General features: G+C 44.3%; 1 protein-coding gene across 8 annotated transcripts in view; it reads left to right on the top strand.

The window, feature by feature from the left end:
• Positions 1-15,186, top strand: part of ECHDC3 (enoyl-CoA hydratase domain containing 3) — a 122,632-nt gene that overhangs the window by 50,215 nt on the left and 57,231 nt on the right. For all 8 annotated transcript variants that reach the window (XM_073652406.1, XM_073652410.1, XM_073652409.1 and 5 more), the window contains one exon: positions 10,167-10,301. The gene's annotated coding sequence lies outside the window, so the exon portion shown is untranslated. The remainder of the gene's footprint in view (positions 1-10,166; positions 10,302-15,186) is intronic.

The raw sequence follows: 15,186 nt of genomic DNA, 5'->3' as shown, positions 1-15,186 counted from the left end.
TAGTGATTGGAGAAGTTTGGCAACTTCCAAAACATCAATTTCCATGTTTTGTACATACTTGTTCTCTTGGTCTAAACTGAGTAGCACCGTTCCCCAAAACTGTGCCATGAAGGCCGTTAAAAGACTTATGCACCCTAGGCCATGGCATCATGGGAAATCCGACCCTGATCATCTTTCTGGAGGAGTTATAAAGGCTGTGATGAAGTGACTGAAAGACCATCCTCCTGATGATGTCCCATTTAAGACTCCCCTCAGCCAAAAATTCAAAGAACGTAAAGTCAAAAACCAAAGATATTAGCTGTATAAGGAAAATTGTGTAGAATTTTGTAATAACGCAAATTACAAAAGTGTTTAGGGCTGAAAGCGTAATTTCTTACCGTAAATTCTTTCTTTTAGTCCGAAGCAGCACCAATATTGATTTTGTCCTCCTGAAACAAAGGACAGGTGATGGCAATTAGTTTAAATTGTCTTCCGTCTATATATATCTACTAGCTCCCCTCCATTCCTTGTGTAGTTATCACATATAATAAAGAGATCTTAGGCCTAGAAAAACTGCAGAAAAACACAACTTTATTGGGAGGGAAAGTTTGTGCTGCTGCTTTGGACTAAAGGAAAGAGAATTTACGGTAAAAAATTATGCTTTCCTTGTCGTCCTACAGCAGCACAAATGGGGATATAACAATTAACCAACCTTTGGGTGGGTACTGTTAACCGTGGCCAGTAGAACCGCTGTGCCAAAGGCTGACTCTCCAGAACCTTGGATGTCCAGCCTATAATGTTTCACGAAGGTAAGGGCCAAACTCCAAGCTGTGCTGCAGATCTGCTCAATAGGCATGCGGCTTCTTTACGCCCATGATGTGGACGTAGCCCGAGTTGAGTGAGTTTTTATAGCCTGTGGAGCTTGACAGCCTGCTTGCTCATAGCAAATAGTAATAGTCTGCCTCAACCATCTGGATAAGGAGACTTTCCATACCTTCTGACCTCTGTCCTTCTCTGAGAAGGAGAGGAAGAGATGTTCTGACTTCCTCTACTGTTTTGTGCGGCTCACATATGCCTTTAGTGCCCTGCCAATGTCCAGGGAATGCAAGATGCATTGGAAGAGGGATCCAGATAAAAAACTAGTACCTCTATCTGTTGGTTTATATTAGAGAAGGAAGGCACTTTAGGGGTAAAAGAAGGTAGTGTTCTTAACAGGACTCGATCCTGTAGAAATCTAAGATAAGGCTCTCTGGAAGCCAGAGGTTGAATCTCATTTACTCTCCTTGCAGATGTAATAGGCACAAGAAACCAGGTCTTGAGGGATAAATGTACACAGCAACCCATTTAATGTTGATGATTGTTGATATTAGCAATTATAATTGTTATATTTATGGCCACTTTTACTGTAGAAGCAGGCATTGTTAAAAAACGGAGTTCAACATAAAGTTCAGTTCTAGTCTATACAGTTTCTTTCCATCATACAATAGGGAGCAAAGGAGGAGAAGCTGAAACCATATGAGCAACATGTGGTACATGTAAGAGAGCACCTTGTTACATTAAAGAAAAAAAATCTTTTAGACAAAGTGTAGCAAAACTAAAAGTGGAAGGCCAAAAATGTATGAGTAATGTATGATCAACATATACTATAGTCACAGTCAGGGCCGAGACAAGGGGTAGGCACCTGCCTAGTGCGCTAACTGCTGCCTTGCCGATGGGAGCGCACTTACAAAAAAAATGGCTGAATGTCTGCCAGACACCCTCCTCCGACCGTGGTTGTTCAGCACAGTGACAGCCGGGGCACAGGCACGAAGGTGAGCAGTATCAGTCACTGACACCGCTAACCCTGCTCTCTGCATGTGCCCCAGCCATCGCTCCCTCCCTGCACTCTGACAGACGCGAATACAATTGCTGTATGCCCCGCCCGAGACAGGAGCAGAGGAGCTGTAATCTCCCCTGCTCCGCTGGGATCTCCAGCAAGACGCAGGTCACTTGGCATGGACAGCGCGATGGGGGAGGGGTGTAATAAACAGAGGGTCTGTGCTGATGGGGGTAAGAAACTGAGGGGCTGTGCTGATGGGGGGAGCAATACAATGTGGGGCTGTGCTGAAGGGGGGGTAATAAACTGAGGAGCTGTGCTGATAGCAATACAATGAGGGGCTGTGGTGATTGGGGGGATACATTGAGGGGCTGTGCTGGTGGGAGGTAATAAGCGGAGAGGCTGTTCTGTGGCGGGGTAATAAAATGAGGGGCTGTGCTGATAGGGCGGGAATAAAATGAGGGGCTATGCTGATGACGGTAATAAACCAAGGGGCTGTGTTGATTGGGGGGAATAAAATGAGCTGTGCTGATGGGGGGTAATAAACTGAGGGACTGTACTGATGGGGGGTAATAAACTGAGGGGCTGTGCTGATAGAGAGGGAATAAAATAAGGGGCTGTGCTGATGAGGGGATAATAAACTGAGGGGATGTGCTGATGTTACAGGTGTGTCAGATGTAACAGACAGTCGCTCTGCACCTGGCTGCAGAAGGTCACTGCGTTTGGCATTGCAGACACCTTAATCCTTCTCACTTTTGGACCCAGCGGCAACCTCCCTCCTGCTCTGATTGACACACCCTGGTCTGGGTGTTTATAAACTCTCAGTCTGCTTCAGGGAGTCGCCAGTGATATTCTCTTTTTATCATGTGAAGGCTTGGAGCTATAGCAGTCGGCTAGCTTCCTCTCTAGTGCCCTTGAGGGATGTTTGGTGTTATCTCTCTGGTGTCTGCTCAAGCTAAGTTTTCCCCCTTTGTTTGTCTCCCTTGTTGTCTTTAGTTTATAGTGGGGATTGACTAGTGCTCACCCCCCTCCCTATCAAGGGCCTAGCTCTAGGGATATGCAGGGCTTAAGTTTCCTTCTCGGCAATTGGAGTGGAACTAATATAGGGATGGTAGGGTAGGCAGGGTGTTATTAGATCAGCCTAGGGGTCTCCACTCCCTCTTGTTAGAACCCTCCTGTTTGTTTTTTCCATCTTGTGTTTTGCGGTCACTTGACCATCTGCCTTTATATTCTAGCTCCGCCCTTTTGGCTGTGCTGGACGTCAGTGTTTGACTGTTTCTCTAGCCAGGTGCTTCTGTGCCTTTCTCTGTCAGTTCGTTTGGTCCTTCTGGGACCTCTAGTACTTTTTTGTCTGTTTGTCTTTTTGTGTTCTGCAACAACTTCTCTGTTTAGGAGGTGTCCCATTTTTGTCCCAGTCCTTAGTTCTTTTAGGGACCCCTCCCCTTATGCTATAGGTCTTCGTTCAGACTAGCCGAGGACTAAGGCGGGTCTGTTCGCTAGGAACAGGCAGCCCGCTACATCGTAGGGATTCAGCTTAGTTTTACTGTAGGGACAGTTTTCCCTTATCTTTCCTTAGTACATGTTGCAGATCATAACAGTAAGTCCAGCCCAAAAAAACTTAAAGGGAAGAAATTCGGGGATCAGTATGGTTTCCGTCCAGGATTTGGCTCAACGCCTGCAGGGATTGTCTCTGGAGGTGGCCGAGCTCCAGCAACACGTGAGTAGCTGTTCTGAAGCGCATTTTGTGGAACCCAAGGTAGGACTGCCTGATGTTTTTTATGGTAAACAGCAAGATTTTTTTCCTTTAAAAATGCTTGTTTGTTATATTTTCATTTGAGACCAAGGTCCTCTGGGAATGAATCACAGCGCATTGGTTTTATTATGTCACTTTTGCGCAAAGAACCACAGGGGTGGGCCTTTTCTCTCCAACCTAATGATCCATGTTTAAGGTGTGTAGAAGAATTTTTTTCTGCTACGGGGCTATTATATGACGATCCTGATCAAATCTCATCTGCTGAGGCAGAACTCAGGCGTTTGAATCAGGGGTCAGGTGATGTTGAAAATTATTGCACACACTTCAGGAGATGGGCCTCAGAAGTTAAATGGAATGATCTAGCTCTGAAATGTCTATTTCTTGCTGGTCTGAGTGAAAGGGTTAAGGATTTGTTAATTGCATTCCCCACACCTGAGACTCTGCACGATGCCATGCAATTAGCTGTTCATGTGGATAGGAGACTGAGATTTAGACAGAATGAGGTAAAGACTCCTGTAATGCCAGGTCCTACTCCCCAGAAAATCTGCTCTGACGGCGGAGAACCAATGGAGGTTGAGGCGAAGTCGCTCCCCTCTCAGGAAAGAGACCAAAGGTTCGCCGAGGGAATGTGTCTTTATTGTGGTAAAGCTGACCATTTGATTAAGTATTGTGAGTTTCATTTAAGTAAAAAAAAAAGGTCAGTTACGCCCGTATAGCTTGTTTACGCTCTGCAGGAGTATTTCTTTTTGAGAGTACTACTTTGCAGGAAAATTTAATTGAATTTCAGGTATTTGTGGATTGTGGTTCAACACTTAATGTGATTGATAAAGGTTTTTTGGAAAACCTTAAATTGAAATCCAAACCTTTGTCATCACCTATTTCTGTGATTGCAATTGATAACACTCCCTTGAAATGTATTACTCACAAGGTTGCTGCATTTCCCCTCACTATCAATGGAGTTCACCAAGAAATTTTGGACTTGGTTGTATTAGATAATTTACCCTCTCCGGTCATTCTAGGATTGCCTTGGTTGAAACTGCACAATCCTTTGCTGGACTGGTCTACTAATGTGATTAAGTCTTGGAGTCCGAAGTGCTATGATAAATGTTGTAATGGTCGCATTGCGGCTATGGAAAAACGGGAATTACCTGTACCTATTCAAGATTTTTGGAGGGTTTTTTCAGAGGAGGTGTCGCAAGTTTTACCTCCTCATAGGGATTATGATTGCGCCATTGAATTTGTTCCTGGAGCTACTCTTCCCAAGAGTCGCTTGTTTAATCTGACTATCCCTGAAAGAAAGGCCTTGGAGGAGTACATACAGACTAGCCTGGCTGCTGGTCACATTAGACCTTCTAAGTTGCCTGTGGCAGTTGGATTTTTCTTTGTCAAAAAAAAAGGACGGGGGTTTACGTCAATGTCTGGATTTTCGTGAAATTAATAAGATTACCGTCCGCAATTCCTACCCATTGCCGTTAATTCCTGATTTGTTTAACCAGTTGGTGGGGGCCAAGTGGCTTTCTAAAATTGATCTCCGGGGGGCATACAATTTGTTACGAGTGAAGGAGGGTGATGAATGGAAAACTGCTTTTAACACTCTGGTAGGTCATTTTGAGAATCTGGTGATGCCTTTCGGTCTTACCAATGCCCCTGCATTTTTTCAGAACCTTATTAACCCTAGAACGCATGACCATAAAAATCTACACTTTCACATACCTGGGGCCTTTTAGGCTATGTGCCCACGTTGCATTTATGAAGCAGAAAATTTCTGCTGCATAAATGCAAGTCCTCTCCCGGAAAAACGCATGCGGAATTCCGCACGCGTTTATCGCGCATTTTTCGCGCGTTTATCACGCGTTTTCCGCATGCGGAATTGCCTTGCGTTTTTTATGCATTGGACTAAGGCAATTCCGCTTGCGGAAACGCAAAATTAAATGACATGCTGCGGATTTTTGAACGCGGCATAAACGCTGCGGAAAAATCCGCAGCATGTGCATAGAAGTTGCGGAATCCCATTGGGGACCATGGGGTGCGGATATACATGCGTTTTTCAAGCGTTTACGCTGCGGAAATTCCGCAGCATATACGCTTGAAAAATGCTACGTGGGCACACAGCCTTAGGCCCGTGTGCAAATAACATGGAATAACTCAAACAAAAATGACAAACAACTATATACCTGAGGAATACCTAGAGTTTCAAAATTCTAACTAAAGTAATCTTGCAGAAAATAGAAAACAATTAACAGGGCGGGCCTGCGAGGCCCCAGGTATGCGTTCTAGGGTTAATGACATCCTGAGACCTTTAATTGGTAAGAATGTGGTTGTGAATTTGGGTGACATTTTGATTTATTCACCAGATCAAGAGTCCCATTGGTAGAGTGTACGTGAAGTTTTGCAGTTATTGAGTGATAATTCACTCTTTGCTAAGCTGGCGAAATGTGAGTTCGCTGTGCAGAAAATTAGTTTTTTGGGCTACATTGTCTCCAGCAAGGGCTTTGAGATGGACCCAGTGAAGGTTCAGGCTGTGCAGGAATGGCCTAGGCCTATTGGTTTGAAATCTATACAGAGATTTTTGGGTTTTGCCAATTATTACAGGAAATTCATTAAGAATTTTTCTGTAATTGTTAAGCCTCTGACCGATCTCACCAGGAAAGATGCGAATACGGTCCAGTGGACTACTGAGGCCATTGAAGTGTTTGAGTATCTCAAAGAGAGGTTCAGTTCTGCCCCTATCCTTATGCAGCCTGATGAGACCAAGCCTTTTTTGGTCGAGGTCGATGCTTCATTGGTGGGGGTCGGAGCAGTTTTGTCTCAGGAGAACAAGGATGGACTTACATCCTTGTGCCTTCTTTTCGAAAAAAAATTTTGAAACCGAACTGAATTATGATGTTGGAAATCGGGAGTTGCTGGCTATTAAACTCGCGTTTGAACATTGGCGTCATTTTTTGGAAGGCGCTAGATTTCCTATTCAGGTTTTCACAGATCATAAGAATTTGATCTGTCTGGATGCTACCAAGCGCTTGAATGCTCGTCAAGCTAGGTGGGCACTTTTTTTTTCTCGGTTTCATTTTTCTGGTACCTATATCCCTGATACTAAGAATGTTAAAGCCGATGCTTTATCTCGCAGCTTCTCTCCTACGGTCGGTGCTAAGGAGGAGGAGAGCATTTTACAGGAAGGAGTTGTGGTGGCGGCATTGGACTCCGTTTTGGAGAATGGGATTCTGAAAGCTCAAGATGATGCTCCATCTAACACTCCCCATGGGAGGTTGTTCGTGCCTAGAGCCTTTAGGAGAGATTTGTTTGTGGAGTGTCATGAGTCTCGGTTGGCAGGTCATCCAGGAATTTCGGTCGCAGTTTTTGGTGGCCTGGATGGCAGAAGGAAGTCATCAAGTGGGTGCGTCAATGTACTGTGTGTGCTAGGTCAAAGGCTTCACATACTCCTGCTGCGGGGTTGCTTTGCCCTCTGGAGGTTCCTAGTGCGCCTTGGACGCATCTCACATTGGATTTTATCACTGATCTTCCTGTGTCCGAGGGTTTTACTGTCATCTGGGTGGTCGTGGACCGTTTTAGTAAGATGTGTCATTTGGTTCCATTCCTTAAGTTGCCCTGCGCCAAGACACTAGCTAAGGCGTTTGTTAAGGAGATTGTCAAGCTCCATGGCGTTCCCACGGATATTGTTTCTGATAAAGGACCTCAGTTTGTGGCTCGCTTTTGGCGTGCTTTTTGTGACAGGTTGGGAGTCCATTTGTCATTTTCGTTTGGGTATCATCTTGAGTCTAATGGACAGACTGAAAGAAAGAACCAGGATGTTGAACAGTTTTTGCGTTGTTTTGTGGCGGACAATCAAGAGGTGTGGTCTGAGTTTCTGCCTCTCGCAGAATTTGCTCTTAACAATCATACGTCCTCCTCTGCTGGGTGTTCTCATTTTTTTTGTTGTACTGGGAGACATCCGTCTTTTGGTTCTTTCTCCAAATTGGGGTTGGCGGTCCCGGAGGAGGAGAATTTTTCCGGTGATTTGGAGAGAGTTTGGACTAATGTACGTTGCAACCTTCAAGAGGCTAACAAGAAGTATTTTGACAGGAAACGTAAGGAGGTTTTGTTTACTGTAGGTGACATGGTTTGATTGTCCTCAAAGAACCTGCAGTTGAGGGTTCCCTCTAAAAAAACTGGGTCCTAAGTTTGTGGGTCCATTTAAAGTGCTTCAGGTTGTTAACCCGTCTGCTGTTAGGTTGGATGTCCCTACTTCCTGGAAGATTAATCCTGTGTTTCATGTTTCCTTGTTGAAAAAGGCTGATGTATCAAATAGGGATGCCACTGTCTCAGTTCCTCCTGTGGTGGAAGACGGTGAATATGAAATTTCTCGTATCTTGAATTTTAGATGGCATAGAGGGAGATTACAGTATCTTGTCTCCTGGAAGGGTTTCAGTCCCGAAGACAACTCCTGGGTAAGGACGGATGATGTCTCTGCTCCTAGGCTTGTTAAAGCTTTCCATAAGAGGTTTACGGATAGGCCTGGGCCTGGAGGATCTGTAAGATCCTCATAAAAGAGGGGGTACTGTTAGAACCCTCCTGTTTGTTTTTTCCATCTTGTGTTTTGCGGTCACGTGACCATCGGCCTTTATATTCCAGCTCCGCCCTTTTGGCTGTGCTGGACTTCAGTGTTTGACTGTTTCTCTAGCCAGGTGCTTCTGTGCCTTTCTCTGTCAGTTCGTTTGGTCCTTCGTTCAGACTAGCCGAGGACTAAGGCGGGTCTGTTCGCTAGGAACAGGCAGCCCTCTACATCATAGGGATTCAGCTTAGTTTTACTGTAGGGACAGTTTTCCCTTATCTTTCCTTAGTATATGTTGCAGATCATAACACATCTTTCCCTAGTGTCTGGGCTTCCTTCCCCTCATCCCTTTGTGTTGCACTTAGTCTTTCCCACACTGTGCGTGACAGCTGATAGGGGGGAATACAATGAGGGGCTGCGCTGATGGGGGGTAATAAACTGAGGGGCTGTGCTGATGAGGGAATACAATGAGAAGTGTGCTGATGGGGGGTTAATAAACTGAGGGGCTGTGCTGATGGGGGGAATGCAATGTGGGGCTGTGCTGATAGGGAGGTAATAAACTGAGGGGCTGTGCTGATAGGGGGAATACAATGAGGGGCTGTGCTGATGGTGGGTAGTGAACTGAGGGGCTGTGCTGATGGGGGAATACAATGAGGGGCTGTGCTGATGAGAAGGTAAACTGAGGGGCTGTGCTGATAGGGGGGAATACAATGAGGGGCTGTGCTGATGAAGACTAATAAACTGAGGGGCTGTGTTGATGGGGGTAATAAACTGAGGGGCTGTGGTGATGGGGAAATACAATGAAGATCTGTTCTGATGGGGGGTAATAAACTGAGGGGCTGTGTTTATGGGGAGTAATAAACTGAGGGGCTGCGCTGATGGGGGTAATAAAATTAGGCTCTGTGCTGATGGAGGTAATAAAATGAGGGTCTGTGCTAATGGGGGGAATAACATGAGGGGCTGTGCTGATGGGGGGAATAAACTGAGGGGCTGTGGTGATGGAGAAATACAATGAAGATCTGTTCTGATGAGGATAATAAACTGAGGGGCTGTGTTGATGGGGAGTAATAAACTGAGGGGCTGTGCTGATGGGGGTAATAAACTGACAGCTGTGCAGATGGAGGAAATAAAATGAAGAGCTGTGCAGAGGGGGGATAAACAAGGGCTGTACAGGGTAGGAATAAAATGAGGGACTGCAGTGGGGGGATAAACTGAAGGGCTGTGCAGATAGGGGGAATAAAAGGAGGGGCTATGCAGGGGCGCATGAATGCATGAAATGAGAGGCAGTGTGAGGTGCTATGAAATGAGGGGCTGTGTGGGGGCTATGAAATGAGGGGCAGTGCTGGTGGCCATGAAAGGTGGGGCTGTGTGGGGGGCCATGAAATGAGGAGCTGTGTGTTTTGGCCATGAAATGAAGGTCTGTGCGGGGGGACAGCAAAGTATGTGAGGAGCTGTGGTGACCATACTGTATATGGAGCTGTGGTGGAAATCATACTATATATGGGGGTCTGTGGTGGACATCATACTATGTGTGGGGGTCTGTGATGGACATTTTATTATATATGGGGGCTGTGTTGGTGACAATACCATATATTGGCGGCTTGTTGTGGGTATCATACCGATTGGGCGGCTGTGGTGATTTGCATACTGTGTAGGGGGACAGTGTGAGGAATATAAAGAAAATGAAAGTGTGAGGAATAGGTACAGTTTGAAGAGGGCAATGTGGTGGGCAATATGAGAGCATAGTGTGAAGAGGGGGCACAGAATGGATATGAAGAGGAGACAGCGTGAAATGGAGGCACAATATGGAGAGGTGTTAGCATGACAGGGGGACAATGTGGAGATATAGAAAGTCTAATGGAAAATTAGAGAGTGGACAGCCATAATATAGGCCGTGGTTCATAAAGGCGGATGGTGTGGCAGTTATAGCTGATGTTGATAGATAGTGTGGAGGTCATATACCATAGGATGCTTATTTAGGTCGTTTAGGCTTATTTAGGTCATAATATGAACAGATATTTTATGCAGAGGGCATTTTAATAACACTCTTATTTTTATGCCCACTGTGTCAGGATGTGCTGCAAAAGATCGGAGAAGAGGGAAGTCTGCAGAGACAAGATGTGGATGTGATGTGAAAAGTTACTATGTCATCTAGACAAGATGAAGATGAAAAGAAAGACGATGCCAGAAAAGATGTAATCTATAAGGTACCTGGATGTAAATGTTTATTTGTGATAGTGACTGCGTGTCATCAGTACTGTGGTTCCTGTATGGTCTACAGTCTGATGATGGCTGTTAATAACTCCCAGCATCACCTTACTATTGTTAAGAACATACTGGAAGTTGTAGGTTTATGCAATACAATTGTTTATGGGACTGACTTGATATTACAATTGGTCGTTGTAGTAAGCTTGGTTCTTGTATTGAACTCTTGGTTCTGGTCATGTATTCATGTACTTATTGTGGTTCTGGAGATGTATTAATTTACTGATGGTGGTTCTGGTGACGTAGTAAAGTACTTATGATGGGTCTGTTGATGTATTCATGTACTAATGGTGAATCTAGTGATGCATTCATGTAGTGACTGTGGTTCTGGTGACATATTCATGTACTGATGATGTTTCTGGTGCCATATTCATGTACTATTGATGGCTCTGGTGCTCTAATTACGTACTGATGATGATTTAGTTTCGTATTCATGTACTGATGATGATTCTGGTGATGAATATATCACCAGAATCATCACTATATGAATACAACACCAGAACAATCATCACTACGTGAATATGTCATCACACCGGAATACATCGCCAGAACGCAAAAACCATCAGACGTATCCCTTTATTTATGATGGGTGTCTGTATTTCCATTAGGGTATCGGCCCAATGCTGGACACCTTAAATGAAATTAAACGGTCCCGATTATAGTTACGCTTTATTAGTTTCCATAACTATCCTTGGGTTCTACATTTAAAATATAGGACGTCATGGATGAATATCGCAAATTTTTTCCCTTGTATTGTGTAAATAGGCTGCAAAAAATGATTGATTCTGTATCTAACTTTGAAAGCACATCCTGTTAAGTCACATCCCTAAAGTACACCACTTTTTTTTTTTTTTTTTTACTTTTGATGAATTTTTTTTGTGAAAAAGGTAACAATTCTAGTGGAAGCAGTCATCAGTTTGCTAACTGACCCATTAGAGGAAAAGGGGGAGGTGCATTAGGAGTCCTGTTACCTTAGACTCTGAGCCATTCCTTTGGGGTGTGTGTGGGGGAGGAGCGCGCGATTGGCTTCACCTGCCTAGGGAACCAAAATACCTTGTCCCGGCCATGGCCACAGTCACTGTATAAAGACCAATATTATCAATTTCATCACTATAAAAGAACCCAATAATACAACCACCCAATTATCATCGTACTGTGTACGATCCGACGAAACATCGGATCGCACTCAGACCAATGTTAGTCTATGGGGTCGTACACATGTCCAATTTTGTTATTTTACTCTGTCCAAGGAAAATATTACTGCATGCCTGAGTTTGAGCTGATATTCGGATTGCATTTGGCCATGCAAGTAAATGAATCCATAGTGAAGATCGGACTGCACTTGGATGACATCTGAGTGCAATCCGATTTTTTTCCTGGCCTCACATAATGGAGAAGATGGAGGTTTTTTTTTCTCAAGCTTCTCCTCATCTGAGAGAATCAGATTGCACTGTGCTGACACTCTGATTAAACTCTGATGAGAGTTTGATCAGAGTACAGTTTGCATAATCGACCCGATTCTCTTGGATGAGAGAATATACGATCTCTGAGAGCCTTATAAGTGAAAAGTATACAGGTAAAGCGCACAGGTGACATCTTTGATTGTAGTTGCTCACTTTTCCTCTTTTCTATCTGACGTAGATGACAATGACAGCTTCTTCCACCTGCGACTTCTGCAAAGTTTGCTGCTCAGTTATATTTAGTTTCTTATTTTTCCAGGACATACATCACCCTTTTTTGGGTATCCTTAGCAAAACATGGTTGGAGACAGTTATCTGCCCAGGAGGAATTACTGCATCTGGAAAATGTCCCTGCTAATACCCAAACACAGGGAGGCTCGACGTTCCAAGTGTAGGAGTTTGCAGATATTTAAACCAAAAGCAGCTTTGCCCTCTTCTAGGCAGGTGGCTTAGGTAATGGCAGGCCTGACAGCCTATAGCTCCCTGCTCTGCCATAGAATCTGACTGTACAGTAGAAAATGGTGCTCTACCTGGGATCGGGGGTGTCAGAAAAAATTCTAATGTGGTCAGTGTATCAACTTTTGCCTTCAGTGATTTTCTCTTGTGCAAAAAAAAAATTAAAACGCTTCTACCATTGCAATGTTAAAAACGAATAGCACATATATGGAATTTGTGTGCTGCCAGTGATTTTCACAGATCCATAGGCTTATATGGGTGATTTTGATAAATTACTTGAATCAAAACCAACATGTCTCCATGATTTTTTTTTCATGTGTTCTATCTTTGAAAAATATGGATTGAACAAATACAGTAGAAATGTATATCTGAATGAGGCCTTATGTACAGTTGAAACCAGAAGTTTACATACACTATATAAAAAGACACATATGCATGTTTTTCTCAATATCTGACATGAAATCAGAATAAACCTTTCTCGTTTTAGGTCAATTAGGATTACCATCATTTTTAATATTTGCCAAATGCCAGAATAATGAGAGAGAGAGAATGTTTTAAGGCATTTTTATTACTTACTGCAAAGTCAAACTTTTACATACATTTCATTAGTATTTGGTACCATTGCCCTTAAACTGAATGACTTGGATCAAACCTTTGACATATCCTTCCACAAGCTTCTCACAATAGTTGGTTGGAATTTGGGCCCATTCTTCCTGACAAAACTTTTCTAACTGATCCAGGTTTGTAGGTCGCCTTGCTCGCACCTGCCTTTCAGCTTTGCCCATAAATTTTCAATAGGATTGAGATCAGGGCTTTGTGATGGCCACTCCAAAACATTGACTTTGTTATCCTTAAGCCACTTTGTTACCATTTTCACAGTATGCTTCGGGTCATTGTCCATTTGGAAGACCCATTTCTGCCCAATATTTAACTTCCTGGCTGATGTCTTGAGATGTTGCTTCAGTATTGCCACGGAATCTTCTTTTCTCATTATGCATCTATTTTGTGAAGTGCACCAGTCCCTCCTGCAGCAAAACAACCCCACAACATGATGCTGCCACCCCCATGTTTCACAGTTGGGATGGTGCTCTTAGGCTTCCAAGCTTCTCCCTTTTTCCTCCTTTTTCGTTAGGATGATTATTATGCCCAAAAAGTTCAATTTTAATTTCATCACAGGACGTGTCTCCAAAAATTAAGGTCTTTGTTCCTGTGTGCATTTGCAAATCTGGCTTTTTTATGTTTCTTTTGGATTCTTCCTGGCAGAGTGGCATTTCAGCCCATGTTGATACAGTACTCGTTTCACTGTGGATATTGACACCAGCTTCCGCCATCTTCTTCACAAGGTCTTTTGCTTTTGTCCTTGGGTTGATATGCACATGTCGGACTAAAGCACGTTCATCTCTGGGACACAGAACCTGTCTCCTTCCAGAGCGGTATGATGGCTGGACATTCCCATCTTGTTTGTACTTGCGTATAATTGTTTGTACAGATGAACAAGGCACCTTCTTGAAATTGTACCCAAGGATGAGCCAGACTTGTGCAAGTCCACAATTCTCTTCCTGATATCTTGTCTAATTTATTTAGAAATTCGGGAGGAAGTGGAGACCAAACCTCATTGTTGCGCACGCGGGAGGTCACTGGAGCGGAAGTCACAGTGACTCTCGGCGCCTGAGCACTAGAACAGATAAGTAAAATAGGACAGGAAGAAAAAAAAAAAAAAAATGCGCCTTACGCTATGTGCAGCCCTAGCCTGGACGTCACAGGGCCCTGTGATGTGCAGGGGAGGGGGGATATTTAAATTAAGCATATAGGCAGGCATTTCTTGGCGTCCCATGGATGCCAAGCCCAGGAAAAAGGATTTTATAAAAAGCAATTTCACAGCCACAAGACCGCCAATATGGGACATACAGGTAAGTATAGATTTACATTTCTATAACCTGTATGCCCATATTAGCGGTCTGGTAGGTCCCAGGTGGCGACAGATTCCCTTTAAATCACCTTCCACTTGCCTGCTTGGGCTTGTATTTGCAGCATGTGCATGGATTTTCACAAGCCTCATTCAGATGTGTCAGAGTAATTTCTGCAACCAATCTGTCGATATATCCAATGGAGGTCTGGATTTGGAATGATACTCAAAATCAAAGTGGAAAATCAAATTATAGGCTGATCCAACTTCAGTGGAAATGCCTCAAGATAAGGAAATGATGCTCAGTAGTGTGTGTGGCCTACACATGCCGGTATGACCTCCCTACAACGCCTTGAAATGCTCCTGATGAGGTGGCGGATGTTCTCCTGAGGGATTTCCTCCCAGACCTGGATTAAAGCACCAGTTAACTCCTGGACAGTTGTGGTGTAATGTGGCATTGATGGATGGAACGAGACATGATGTCCCAGATGTTCTTGATTGGATTCATGTCTGGGTAATGGGCAGGCCAGTCCAAAGAATCAATGCCTTCATCATGCAGGAACTTTTGACACACTTCAGCCACCTTAGGCCTAGCATTGTCATACATCAGAAAGAACCCAGGGCCCACTGCACCTGCACATGGTCTCACATTGGGTGTGAGGATCTCATCCCGGTACCTAATGGCAGTCAGGGTACCTCTGGCTAGCACATGGAGGGCTGTGCGGCCCTCCAAAGAAATGCCTCCCCACACCATTACTGACCCACTGCCAAACCGGTCCTGCTGGGGGATGTTGCAGGCAGCAGAACATTCATCACCGCACATCCAGACTCTGTCACGTCTGTGACATGTGCTGAGTGTGATCAAGCTCTCATCCATGAAGAGCACAGGCCGCTAATGTTGAATCTGTCAATCTTGGTATTCTCTGGAAAATGACAATCGCCGTGCATGGTGCTGGGCTGCAAGCACAACACCCACTTGTGGACGTTGGGCCCTCATACCACCCT

This window comes from Phyllobates terribilis, unplaced genomic scaffold (genome assembly GCF_046119375.1).
Source record: "Phyllobates terribilis strain yellow unplaced genomic scaffold, ASM4611937v1 Scaffold_11__3_contigs__length_659146591, whole genome shotgun sequence".
NCBI lineage: Eukaryota > Metazoa > Chordata > Amphibia > Anura > Dendrobatidae > Phyllobates > Phyllobates terribilis.
This window is presented reverse-complemented; position numbering and strand designations above follow the sequence as displayed.